We start from the raw sequence: 11893 nt of genomic DNA on the forward strand, positions 1-11893 counted from the left end.
TCTCATTTATAAAGGTTGCTTACGCACAAAACGGGGCCTGAAACTGGCGTACGCCTGTTTTCACGCCAAGTTTGTGATTTATAAAAAACAAACTTGACGTGAAAATGTGACTACCGGTAAGCAAAATCTGACCCAGGCGTACGTACAGTTTAGAGGCAGGGGGAAATTGGCGACGCAGTTGGTGAGAGGGAGAACTGAAGTCAGATTATATTCTGATGCCTTTCACACATTTCATTCATTGAATAAGAACATATTAACAGACCTGCGTCACCATCATCACTAAAATATGCATATTCTATTTGAACGTGTGTTTGTTGTGAGTCGTTTCCAATAAGCTGTCATTAAAAAATAAAAGCGTGTCTTAAAGTTCATCAAATGTTTCATCAGCTTTGTCTCACCTTTACATTCCTCTGAGGTGTAGAGGAAACACACGGGCTGTATCCTAACATGTTCGTCGGGAGGTAAAAACCAAAGTTACATCAGAGGACGTAAATCGGCCGCGGAGCAAAGTGACAGTCATGTTTTCAGTGTTTCTAACGCTGTGCAGAGTCAATGAGTGTAGTTATACTTTAATAAAGACTGCTGTACGACGCACACGGAGCGCACAGACACGGCCCCGGCTGCCTCACACACTGATCACATCTTCATCACCTGCATGTGTTTACTGTGTTAATGAGAAAAATATGGAAGTAAAGCCATGCCCGGTTCTCACAGTTATTATCTTACATATTATCATAATCAGTCAGAGCCCAGACCAAGCTGCCCGTGATGAAACCACAGCACATTAAAACTTATATTCACGGATCAAACTTCTGTCAGATAATATCAGAGAGAGGAGATCTCTGAAGGACGTGAGCTCTCTGTAATATGAAATAAAAGTGTGTGTCCTGTAAACATGAAACACCGCAGTGAGACATGGGTAATGATGAATGATGGATGCTCTGGCACTGCTGACGGATACACGCTGCAGCGACGTGGAGTCACTCCATATTTTTATTTCGTTTTTATTTCTTTTGTGTCCCTCCTGCAGAAAGAAACAAACAATGCGTGCTCTCTGAACTCCGCTTCATTCACGAGGATCACGGTTTGTGTGTCAGAAACTTTATTTTCTCCGTCTTCCTCTCTGTTGTTGCTGTGATTCACCGTGAGAACCTTTGATCTTCCGGCTCATTTGTCTGCATCTTCATTCATAAAGCTCTTTGCATTGACCGTATATGGTTGAATGTGGGCGTTAAAAGGGCGGAATACGAGGCTGATCTACGTGCGCATATCTCCAGGTGGTTTGTGATTTATAAACGGAACATTGTCTAAAGTTTGCGTGCGAACGGTTTTATAAATCAGAATTATTTTTGGCGCACGCCATTTCCGGGTTTTCGGAGTACGTACTCTTTTAGTAGGGATTCTACGCACTCTTTTAAAAATGAGACCCCGGGTCTCTACCTCCACGAGAGTCTGCATTCAGAGGTGAAACCCAGGTCAGTGTTAAAGTTTTAAACATGAGATCAGTTTTCATTGTTCTCACGTAGAGTTAAATCACTTTGATTCGTCGTTCCTGGCTCCATCAGTTCAGTCATTAAATTTATTAATAATCATTACATATGATTGATCTTAAGTTATATCTGCTGCTCACTGATGCTCTGGCAGATGCACACACTGTGCCATTAGTGGCCGGAGGGGAATATATTTCATAAAATGTGCAGAAAGCATTTATCTAATCACGTCTGGATCTCCGTCTGAGCTATAGAATCAATAAATGTGTTTTAAAGCCCACACCTTATCCTGCCACTTTAACATTAACCTCCCATTAACCATTACACAGAGCTCTTAATTGAACCTGAGTCAATAATGCTAATCTGAGAGAGGCTAGCTGAGGAGCCATGTGTATTCATGTTATGGTAAAGTATAGATGTGAGAGCTCACACACAGAGGAAGGCTTCACACAGACGTGAGTTATGGCTCTGAATGTGTTTTCAGCGCTGAGGGAGAGGTCAGCACCTTCCAGGACAGTGATACCTCCGTGATGGGATCCCCTCTGTCTCCCTCTAACCTCCCGCTCTAATCAGGCCCCGTGGAGGACTGCAAATGGTGAGCATAAGTGAACATTAGCTCCCTGATGATTTCTGGCCAGCCGGCTGGGATTCTGCAGGTCAACACTTATGTCGCTTTAAGGGGAAAAATGAGACGGCTGCTGCTCTCTGATCTCTCTTAAATGATAATAGAGGTGAGGAATCATTATCAGTCTGTACGGAGGGGAACTCACCGAGCGGGTCTGAGATTTATCATCTCCACCCTCACCTTAAGTTGGAGAAAGTACGCTGCTGCAGGACCGGAGAGGATATCTGACAGAGGATGGCATCAGCAGAATAATAATGAGCACTTCAAATGGACGATACCCCTTTAAATGACCCAACGCTGACTATAGCTGTTAATGTGTAGGTGCTGCCCTCTGGGTTTCTGTAGGCTGATGTTAATGGAAGTTAAGATCCAGAACAAATCCTTGTTCGTTCAAATCTTCATTTAACTTTTACCTCATCTGCGACTTCAAATAATTTACTGGCCCAAATTTTTTTTTTCACAGGCCAAATAAAAAACTCATGCCTTATTTGATTTAAAATAATTACCACACATTACTCCTATGGTCATGAGCTGTGGGTCATGACCGAAAGGATAAGATCGCGGATACAAGCGGCTGAAATGAGTTTCCTGCGAAGGGTGTCTGGGCTCGGCCTTAGAGATAGGGTAAGGAGCTGGGACATCCGGAGGGAGCTCGGAGTAGAGCCGCTGCTCCTCCGCGTCGAAAGGAGTCAGCTGAGGTGGTTCGGGCATCTGATAAGGATGCCTCCCGGACGCCTCCCTTTAGAGGTGTTCCGTGCACGTCCAACTGGGAGAAGGCCCCGGGGTAGACCCAGAACGCGGTGGAGGGATTATATCGACTGCCTGGTCTGGGAACGCCTCGGGATTCCCCAGGAGGAGCTGGAAAGTGTCGCCGGGAAGAGGGATGTCTGGGTCAATTTGCTTGGACTGCTACCCCCGCGACCCGACCCCGGATAAGCGGAAGAAAATGGATGGATGGATGGATGGATGGATACTCCATTCAGCTGTCTATTCCTCTTCTTGATCGTCTTCTTCCTCTTTGTTTATCCTTTTTGTTTATGGTGGCTTCACACCGGGAATGTGTCACCACATCTTACTCCAAACGCTCTTCCCGCCGTGTTTCTTAAAGCAAAGGGAATGAATAGAACTCTAGTAGCTGACATCACGCCGTACCCGACGTACCAAATCACAACACAAGTACAGCGCGCCGTGAGGGTCAAAATAGCCTGACAGTCTGCAGAAATGGGCGAAAGTAGGAAAACAAAACCTCACATGCAATACAACATTTTCCATCGGCCACTGGCAGGTGTGTGTTTTTGTTTTACACGCCAAACTCATTTTTTACCCGCCATTGGCGCTGGGCGGGTGTTAATTTTACACCCTGGTTATAGCTGATAAAACCGACTGAGACTTTTAAACTTAAACTAAAAACATATTTATTCAGTCTGGCTTTTATGTAGGGTTTAACACTTTTATTACTTACTTTTACTGTTGTATTGATTTAAATGTTGCTTTTTTATTTATTAATTTTAACTGTAAGAGCCAGATTCATGTTTTGGGTCAAGCTGTGAAACACATTGTTTATTGTGCCACAAGGTGTCATCGTTTTGCTCATTCAGGGCACAGGTATAAAAGTACGTCACCGCCTGGGTATCAGATGTGTGTCTTGACCAAGCGGCAACCTCCGGTCTAAAAATATGAGTCAATGTGGAAGTGTTAAAAGCTGCAGTTCATCGAGGATCCGCTTGAGGCTGGCTCCGGAAGTACCAGAAGTCACATACACATGAATGGGGAAAAGCTGATCTTTGCAGCATTAATAAACATGTTTACAGCCTGGTACAAAAGATGAGTGTAGTCTGGATAGCTCATGTCTCGATGTCCTCTCACTGTGAGGGGGGTGAATTTTTTTCTAATTCGGCAATTTTGAAGATATTGAGATTACTAGTCTTCCAATGAGAGGCACAGCTGCCTGTGGGAACACTGCAGCTGTTGGCTAGGAGGCTCAAAGCCCGCCTCTTTACGTCACACTGGCTCGACAGAAGCAATATGGCTGCCGCAGCCGATTGGTCTCAAAACAGCGTTCAGAAACAGATGGGTGACGTCACGGATACTACGTCCATATTTTTTACAGTCTATGGTCTTGACCCGGAAGGGCAGTTGGTTTTTGACTGTTGTTTCGTTGTCACGTTTGTCGTGGAATTTTCATAGTCTTATATATGTGTATCTAAGAATGTTTAACTATTGAATTCTTTCAGTCTAAATGTCATGTTTAGAGTAACTTGTTTCCTATGTCATCTGTTACGGGCGAGATCGTGTCAGGGTAGTAGTCAAGGTCTCTCCCCCTGCTCCTGTCTTTATCTATGTGTTATGGCCGACTTACTGTCTCCAGAACTAGAGCACAGGTCTTCTTCCCACTTGTTGTGTTCCTATTGTCCAAACATGGTTATCTAACTTTAGTGTCGTCTTCAGAGGGAATAAATACCATGCCAAGGGTTTTGTCTGTCAGAACTGACTTGGCATTGCACTGCACTCTCCTGCCTGTGTACTGTTATGTTATTTCTCCTTGGCCAAGTTCTACATAAACTATTTCAACGTAAGCCGTCAGAGTCTCCTGAGTCTTCTGTGTCCAGTGTCCAGTTTGTTGCTGAATTCCATCACAACGTTGTTACGTTGTTGCGTTGTCACGTTGTTGCCTTGTCACGTTGTTGCCTTGTCACGCTGTTACGTTGGATGCTGTGACGCTGCGTCGGCAGGCGGCATGGAGAACCGCGTCTAAAATGTTTGTTCGTGCAATGAAGGAGAAACTTGTGGACGCTGTCTAACACTTCGTACGGTGATGCAATAAATGGATTGTTTTGTGCTGCAAACCAAAGTTACGCCTCAGACCTGTTATTTCAACAACTACAGTGAATGGTATTGTATGGACAAACATATAACAGTACAACGCGTCAGCCAAGTCACACCCGGGAGTAATCAAAACACACCGGCAGCTTTAGTACAGGACTAAGCTTCTATATTAACTGTTTATTTTGATGTATTTATTTATTTTAATTTATCTACTCAGTTTTATTGATATTTTTAGCCTTAATTTTATTTTAAACTCTTATCCTTACCCTTTTAAATGTATTTATTTTAACCATTTATATTCTTAATAACAATTAGATGATATAACTTATTTTAATTACACATATTTTAATGTTGTTGGTGTGCATTAGTCTCTATTTTTTAAAATCCAATTTAGTTTTTTAACATGTCTTGCCTTTATTATATATTCCTGCTTCTTTCTTGTTTTCAGTAGCTGTAAAGCTCTTTAAGTTGCATTTGATTTGTATGAAAGGTGCTCTAAGATAAGAGATAAGATAAGATATTACTTTATTGATCCCCCGGGGGGGAAATTAAGTTGTTACAGCAACCCAGACATAAGTACAATCAAGAAAGAAGTTTCAATAAGTAAAAAATAAGTAAAAAATAAGTAAAAAATAAAATAAAATAAAATAACATAAAATAAAATAAAAATAAGTAAAATAAAATAGATAAATAAAGCGAGAGTACAATTTAGATATATACAATGTTACAAATGGAATTTAAATTAAATAGAAGTAATTACAGGCAGTATTAAAAAATGTTTCAGTAGTGACAGGTTGACATGGTGTGATTATGGTTGGTAATGACAGATTAAGCAATACATAGAAATAATATTTGTATGTATTATGACCATGGGTTGTAGTTAGAATAGTAATGTAATATAACATAATATAATATAGCAAGATAATTATATAATACAGTATGTTATACATTATAATGCCATCAGCAGTCAAGAGAGAGTTCAGGATGAGATGATGGAGTGTGACAGACAGAGCAGGGATGTTATGGATCTGTTCATGGGGGGGTCAGTGGTCAGCATGGTGCAGTACTGTTCAACAGTCTGATGGCGGTGGGCACAAAGGAGCGCCTGAAGTGTTCAGTCTTGCACCGTGGTGGAATGATGTGCTGTCTGAACGAGCTCCCCATCAGCCACAGCTCATCATGGAGAGGGTGAGAGGGGTTGTCCAGGATGGCTCGCTCTATAAATAAAGCTTGATTAATTAATTGATTCATCTCTGTTTATAGATTTTACATTCAAATGTAGATTATTTAGGCAGGGCTCTGATTTTTAGATTGACAGCTGCTCTAGTTTTTGTTTGTAGTTTCAGTAGTACTGACCAATCATGTTCCAGCAGTTTTCACATGTGCAGGTCAAACAGAACTGTGAGCCTTAGAAAGACCATCAGTGCATAGATTTCCTGACTTCCTGGAACGCAGCATCAGAAATGATGGATCCCACTTCCATTCAACAAACAAACATTGTAGACGTAGTTTTCTTCTCCTCTTGACAAAGCTTTTTACTTTCAGCTACAACTAACCTGTAATAACAGATTCTGATTCAGAAACATGTTGAATCTGGATCTCAGGATCTGGATTTTAGTCTGAGAGGGGTTCTGGTCTCTGTCTGTAGTCTCAGTAGTGTCAACCAATCAGGTGTCAGCAGGAAAAAAAGTGTGTATGGAGAGCAACAGCAGGTGTTCTAGAATTCTGAGACCAAATGGAACATTCCGTGAAGAAGGTTAGAGCTAAAAAAAAAAACATCAGTGTCTCTAATCCTCTTTCATAGACCTCCATTCAACAAACAAACATTGTAGACGTAGTTTTCTTCTCCTCTTGAGGACAGACCTGACAAAGCTTGACTTTTGTCTTTTGACTAATCTGCATCATGATGTTGTTTTTTCAGCAAACTGAAGACCTGTTCATTACAAGAACATCACAAGAACATCAGTTTCTGTTTCAGGTTCATACCGCTGAAGGAAGAAGAGGGAAGCCTCTGTGGAACTGTTTACAGTGAAACTGAGACTCAGCACACACAGATGAACAGACACTCCTCTAAACCTCTAGACCACTCTATGTCAAATTATGAACAGAGACCCAACACCAAGACAGGATAAGACTCAGTCTGACCCCACCTTAATCCACCATGAGCATTGCACCTCACAGTATTTAGCTAGTTACAGCAGAGAGGACAAACTTTCTTTAACAGGCAGAAACCTCGAGCAGAACCAGACTCATGTTAGACACACATCTGCCTCGACTGAGTTGGGTCTGGAAAGAGGGATAGAGGAGAATAAGAGAGAGAGAGAGCGGTGATAGTGATGAGACGAGTAGTAGTAGCTGTTGCTGCTGGAGTCCAGCACGTTCGTATCAGCTGGAGTCTGGAACGTCCACAGCAGGAGGACGTCTACGGCAGCTCAGAGGAACCTACGAGACAAGGGAGCTCAGGGACTCCAGAAAGGTCTATGGTTAGTAACTTTAATGGGACAGCAAGAGGCAAAGATATGATCCCAGTGTACCAGTTCCCCAGGTAGTCTAAGCCTATAGCAGCATAACTAAGAGCTGGTCCAAGCCTGATCCAGCTCTAACTATAAGCTTTATCAAAAACGAAAGTTTGAAGCCTACTCTTAAAAGTAGAGAGGGTGTCTGCCTCCCGGACCCTGACTGGTAGATCAATCAATCAATCAATCAAGCTTTATTTATAGAGCACCTTTCATACAAATAAAATGCAACCCAAAGTGCTTCACAGCGATTGAAAACAAGAAAGAAGCAGAAATGAAACAATGCTAAGACATTTTAGTGGAAGATAATAATAATGATAATAATAAAACTAATAAAAATACAAATTAAAAATAAGAACAACATAAAAATAAAATAAAATAGAGACCAATGCACACCAAAATAAAATATGTGTAATTTAAATAAATTAAAGCATCAAAATTAAGAAATAGAAATAGTTCAAATAAATAGATTTAAAAGGTAAGGATAAGAGTTGAAAAATAAAACTAAGGCTAAAAATATCAATAAAACTGAGTAGATCAATAAAATTAAATAAATGAATGAATAAATACATAAAAATAGAATAAGATAACAGTTAAAATTACTAAAATAATAAAGCAACATTTAAATCAATATTATAGTAAAAGGTAGGTAATAAAATTGTTAAACCCTACATAAAAGCCAGACTGAATAAATACGTTTTTAGTTTACGTTTAAAAGTCTCAATATCTCTATCAGCGCCCCTCAGATCTCAGATTCCAAAGGAGAGGGGCCTGATAACTGAAGGTTCTACCTCCCATACTACTTTTAAAGACTCCACAGCAGGAGGACGTCTACGGCAGCTCAGAGGAACCTACAAGACAAGGGAGCTCAGGGACTCCAAAAAGGTCTATGGTTAGTAACTTTAATGGGACAGGCAGAGTTAAAGTAAGTGATGAGGGGGTTGGGGGAAGGGGGTGAGATAGGATCCCAGTGTGTCAGTGCGTCAGTTCCCCCGGCAGTTTAAGCCTATAGCAGCATAACTAAGAGCTGGTCCAAGCCTGATCCATTGTTGACGTAGTTTTCTTCTCCTCTTGAGGACAGACCTGACAAAGCTTGACTTTTGACTTTTGACTAATCTGCATCATGATGTTGTTTTTTCAGCAAACTGAAGACCCGTTCATTACAAGAACATCACAAGAACATCAGTTTCTGTCTCAGGTTCATACCACTGAAGGAAGAAGAGTGACTTTGTGTTAACACTACTTTTTAATAGTTGTCTGTTTTTAATTGATCATCGTTATTTTAAGGTTTTATCTTTTATTTGCTTGTCATGCATTTTAATGTTTCTTTTGCTCGACGTCATTGTAAATGAGGGGTTTGCTCTCAATGATTTTCAAGTTTAAATAAAGATAATGACTTCATGTTCCAGCAGGGAAGGAACTGAAAGGACGACAATGCTCTTACTTTCTTGAACCTGTCAGGGGTTGCTTTTGTTTTGTGTTTTCTTTGTGGTGTCCTGGCTTTTATTTCTGGCTTCACTTTGTGTGTTTCTTTGATTCATGTTCTGTGTTTTATCTGTTGCATTTTTTGTGTTCTGGTGTGTTTAGTGTTTTATCTTGTTGCCACCTGTGTTTTCCTGTGGTCTTGAGTTGGTTTTCAGTGTTTTATTTTGTAGAATATTCTTGTGTTAAGTTTAGTGTTACTGCCTGTGTCTTCCCGGCTTTGTGATGGTCTTCACCTGTGCGTCCTTACTCGTTACCCAGTGTGTCTATTTAGTCTCTGTGTTTCCTCCCTTCTGGGCCTGTTCATTGTACTTCTGTGCTTCTGTTGTGTCATGTGGATTCCCGTCTTCCAGTGTTCCTGTGTTTCTTTAGTTCACTGGAATTTGTTTGAAGTAAGTTTGTTTTATATCGTTTTTTTAGTTTATTAAAGTTGACATATCACGCTTTTTTCATCAATATATATTGGTCTAAGAGGTCCCCAAAACATGTCTTTAAAGTTTATGCTCAAAAAAACACTTTGAAATCAGATTTTGGTCTGCCTGAAGAACCCTCTTCTTCAGCCCTCCTCAGAACAGTCTGTTTTCTCTCTGACCACGCCCCCTCAGGAAGTGGATGTGCCTCGGCTCTCCAGCACGTTGATCTAATCTTTACATGTTGGCTGAATATACACGGCTGCTCAGAGATCGTGTTACTTCAACCCTCTGAATCTGATCCAGAATCTGATCCTGACGGAGAGGCGCCTGCAGCAGGACCTTTCTGAAGGATTGGTCACAGATTTAGTGTTTCTTGTTGTTTTATTTATCAGTATGTAGACGTGTGTCTTGGTACACAGCTACGAACATGTAGCTATGTGGCTATGCTTACTAGCGCTAGCACTTATCCATGATAAATAAAAATCATCCACTAGATCTTCAAATCTGCAGATGTGGGGAGTAAAACCGACCTCTACCAGAAAGGCAGCAGGACCTTTTCTGAAGGATTGGTCACAGATTTAGTGTTTCTTGTTGTTTTATATGTCAGTATGTAGACGTGTGTCTTGGTACACAGCTACAGCTACAGCTATGAACATGTAGCTATGTGGCTATGCTAATTAGCGCTAGCACTTATCCATGATAAATAAGAATCATCCACTAGATCTTCAAATCTGCAGACGTGGGGAGTAAAACCGACCTTTGTGTTTATTAAGACAGCCTACAACTAGCATGCCTCCCTCCTAAGCTCCTTGTTAGCACACATGTGTGCAGGTAATGAAAAACAGAGGAGGGATTCAGTATTATTTTATACAGTCTATGGGCTGAACAAGCTCCGAGCTCTGACTCCGTGACAGACCGGATATTGTTGTGACGTAACAAAAACACTGAAGTCTGAAACGGCTCGTTTCACACACATTTACAGAAAGGTGGAGAAATCAGAACAGGGGCAGAATGGATTTTTTTCATTCTCCGGGGGTTTGTAGACATGCCAGGGAAACATATTTCAGGTAAAAAACCATTAAAAAGTCAATTTTGCATGATATGTCACCTTTAAAGTCCCTAATTTTTTTAATATGCACCTAGGGTCTCCCCCTCCTTTCTACACCTGTGACAAAAACAGAACAACCAAAGCCTTGTCCTGTAAGATTCAGACTCTGAGCCTGAAACCCTGCAGCCACAGTCAGCCTGGTGGACGTGTTTGTGGTGTTTTCTGGTATAAAAGCATGTCCAGTGCTCGACTGAGCACATCCTGATTGACTGGCTCTGAACACAGAGCGGAGGGTGGATTTGTTTCAGTGTACGTTCGAGACTCTCTGGTCCGTGGTGTCATTTAAATGCAGATAAAGTCGTTTATTTTTGCCTGGCTGGGATCTTATTTCATGAGAGGGAAAAGTTTGGCAGCATGATTCATCACAATTCCCCCAAAAGCAGCCTGCAGAAAGATTTAACATGCAATTACTGTCAGACAGCAGGAAGAAATGGCTTCAGCCTGCCGAGGGCTCTGTGACAGGTGCATTGTGGGAGAAGTGATTCTTACATGGGGGGTAAGTGAATTGTCATTACCTGTCTGTTTCTTATGACACTTGGCTGGGTGCCATCTGATTTGTTACAGGAGTTCTGGATTGTTCTGCCGCCCTCGCTTCGGCGAGCGGCCGACTCTCCAGATTAGCGTGAGGAAGATACGAGCCTCCTCTTCACAGGTCAAGAGCTCAGCCACTCAGAGGTCACACATCAGTCAAGCACACCAGGGGATCTGTGGGGCTGAGCAGCTCCAACACAAGTGTGACACATGTTTGCCTCCCCGTCTCTGTGCTCACTCAAACAGACGGACAGGCGGACGCGGGGAGGAGGGACAAGATGGCTGCCGGGCTCAGACTGCTCGCCGATTCATCGTGAAAACCACGGCGACAGGAATCAATACTATATATATCCTCTCCATTAGCCTGATTAAAAAGAGTGATGGAGGACGGAGGGGAGCGGAACAACTTTACTCCATGGATTATACAGGGTTAAAGGCTGGGGCTATAAAAGTGCAGATTAAGAAGAGGAGAGGAGGACTGAAGGGGAGAGGAGAGGAGAGGAGAGGAGAGGAGAGGAGAGAGGAGAGGAGAGGAGAGGAGAGGAGGACTCTAGAAGGAGAGGAGAAGAGGACTGTATGAGAGGAGAGATGTTACAGAATAAATAAACATGTTTACAGTCTGGCACAAAAACAGTTTGGGTCATTCCTTCATTACATGTGTAGAATTAGGGGCGTGGCCTCTTTGATTGACAGGTTGGTGTAGCTGTTAGCTAGTGTTTCTACATTAAAAGGGAGTTAATCCAAGTCAGGCAACCTCCATCTTTGGACTTCATAGCGCCTCTTCAGAAACCAGTGGGGGACCTCACTGCGACCACAACCATGTTTTCTGATCTGTGGAGCCGACATGAAGCTTCTCTGAGTTTCCTCAGACCGGTAAAGAAAAGCAGGATCCTCAGCTATCA

The 11893-nt window shown here is 41.9% G+C and overlaps 1 long non-coding RNA gene across 1 annotated transcript; it reads left to right on the plus strand.

The window, feature by feature from the left end:
- The first annotated feature begins 1431 nt into the window (after window positions 1-1431).
- On the plus strand, window positions 1432-11472 carry LOC117819353. The gene is made up of 3 exons (XR_004632539.1): window positions 1432-1475; window positions 1975-2085; window positions 11025-11472. It is a non-coding gene; the product is annotated as an uncharacterized LOC117819353 (long non-coding RNA).
- Window positions 11473-11893: the final 421 nt, after the last annotated feature.

The sequence above is a fragment of the Notolabrus celidotus genome, chromosome 9, assembly GCF_009762535.1.
Source record: "Notolabrus celidotus isolate fNotCel1 chromosome 9, fNotCel1.pri, whole genome shotgun sequence".
NCBI classification, from domain to species: domain Eukaryota; kingdom Metazoa; phylum Chordata; class Actinopteri; order Labriformes; family Labridae; genus Notolabrus; species Notolabrus celidotus.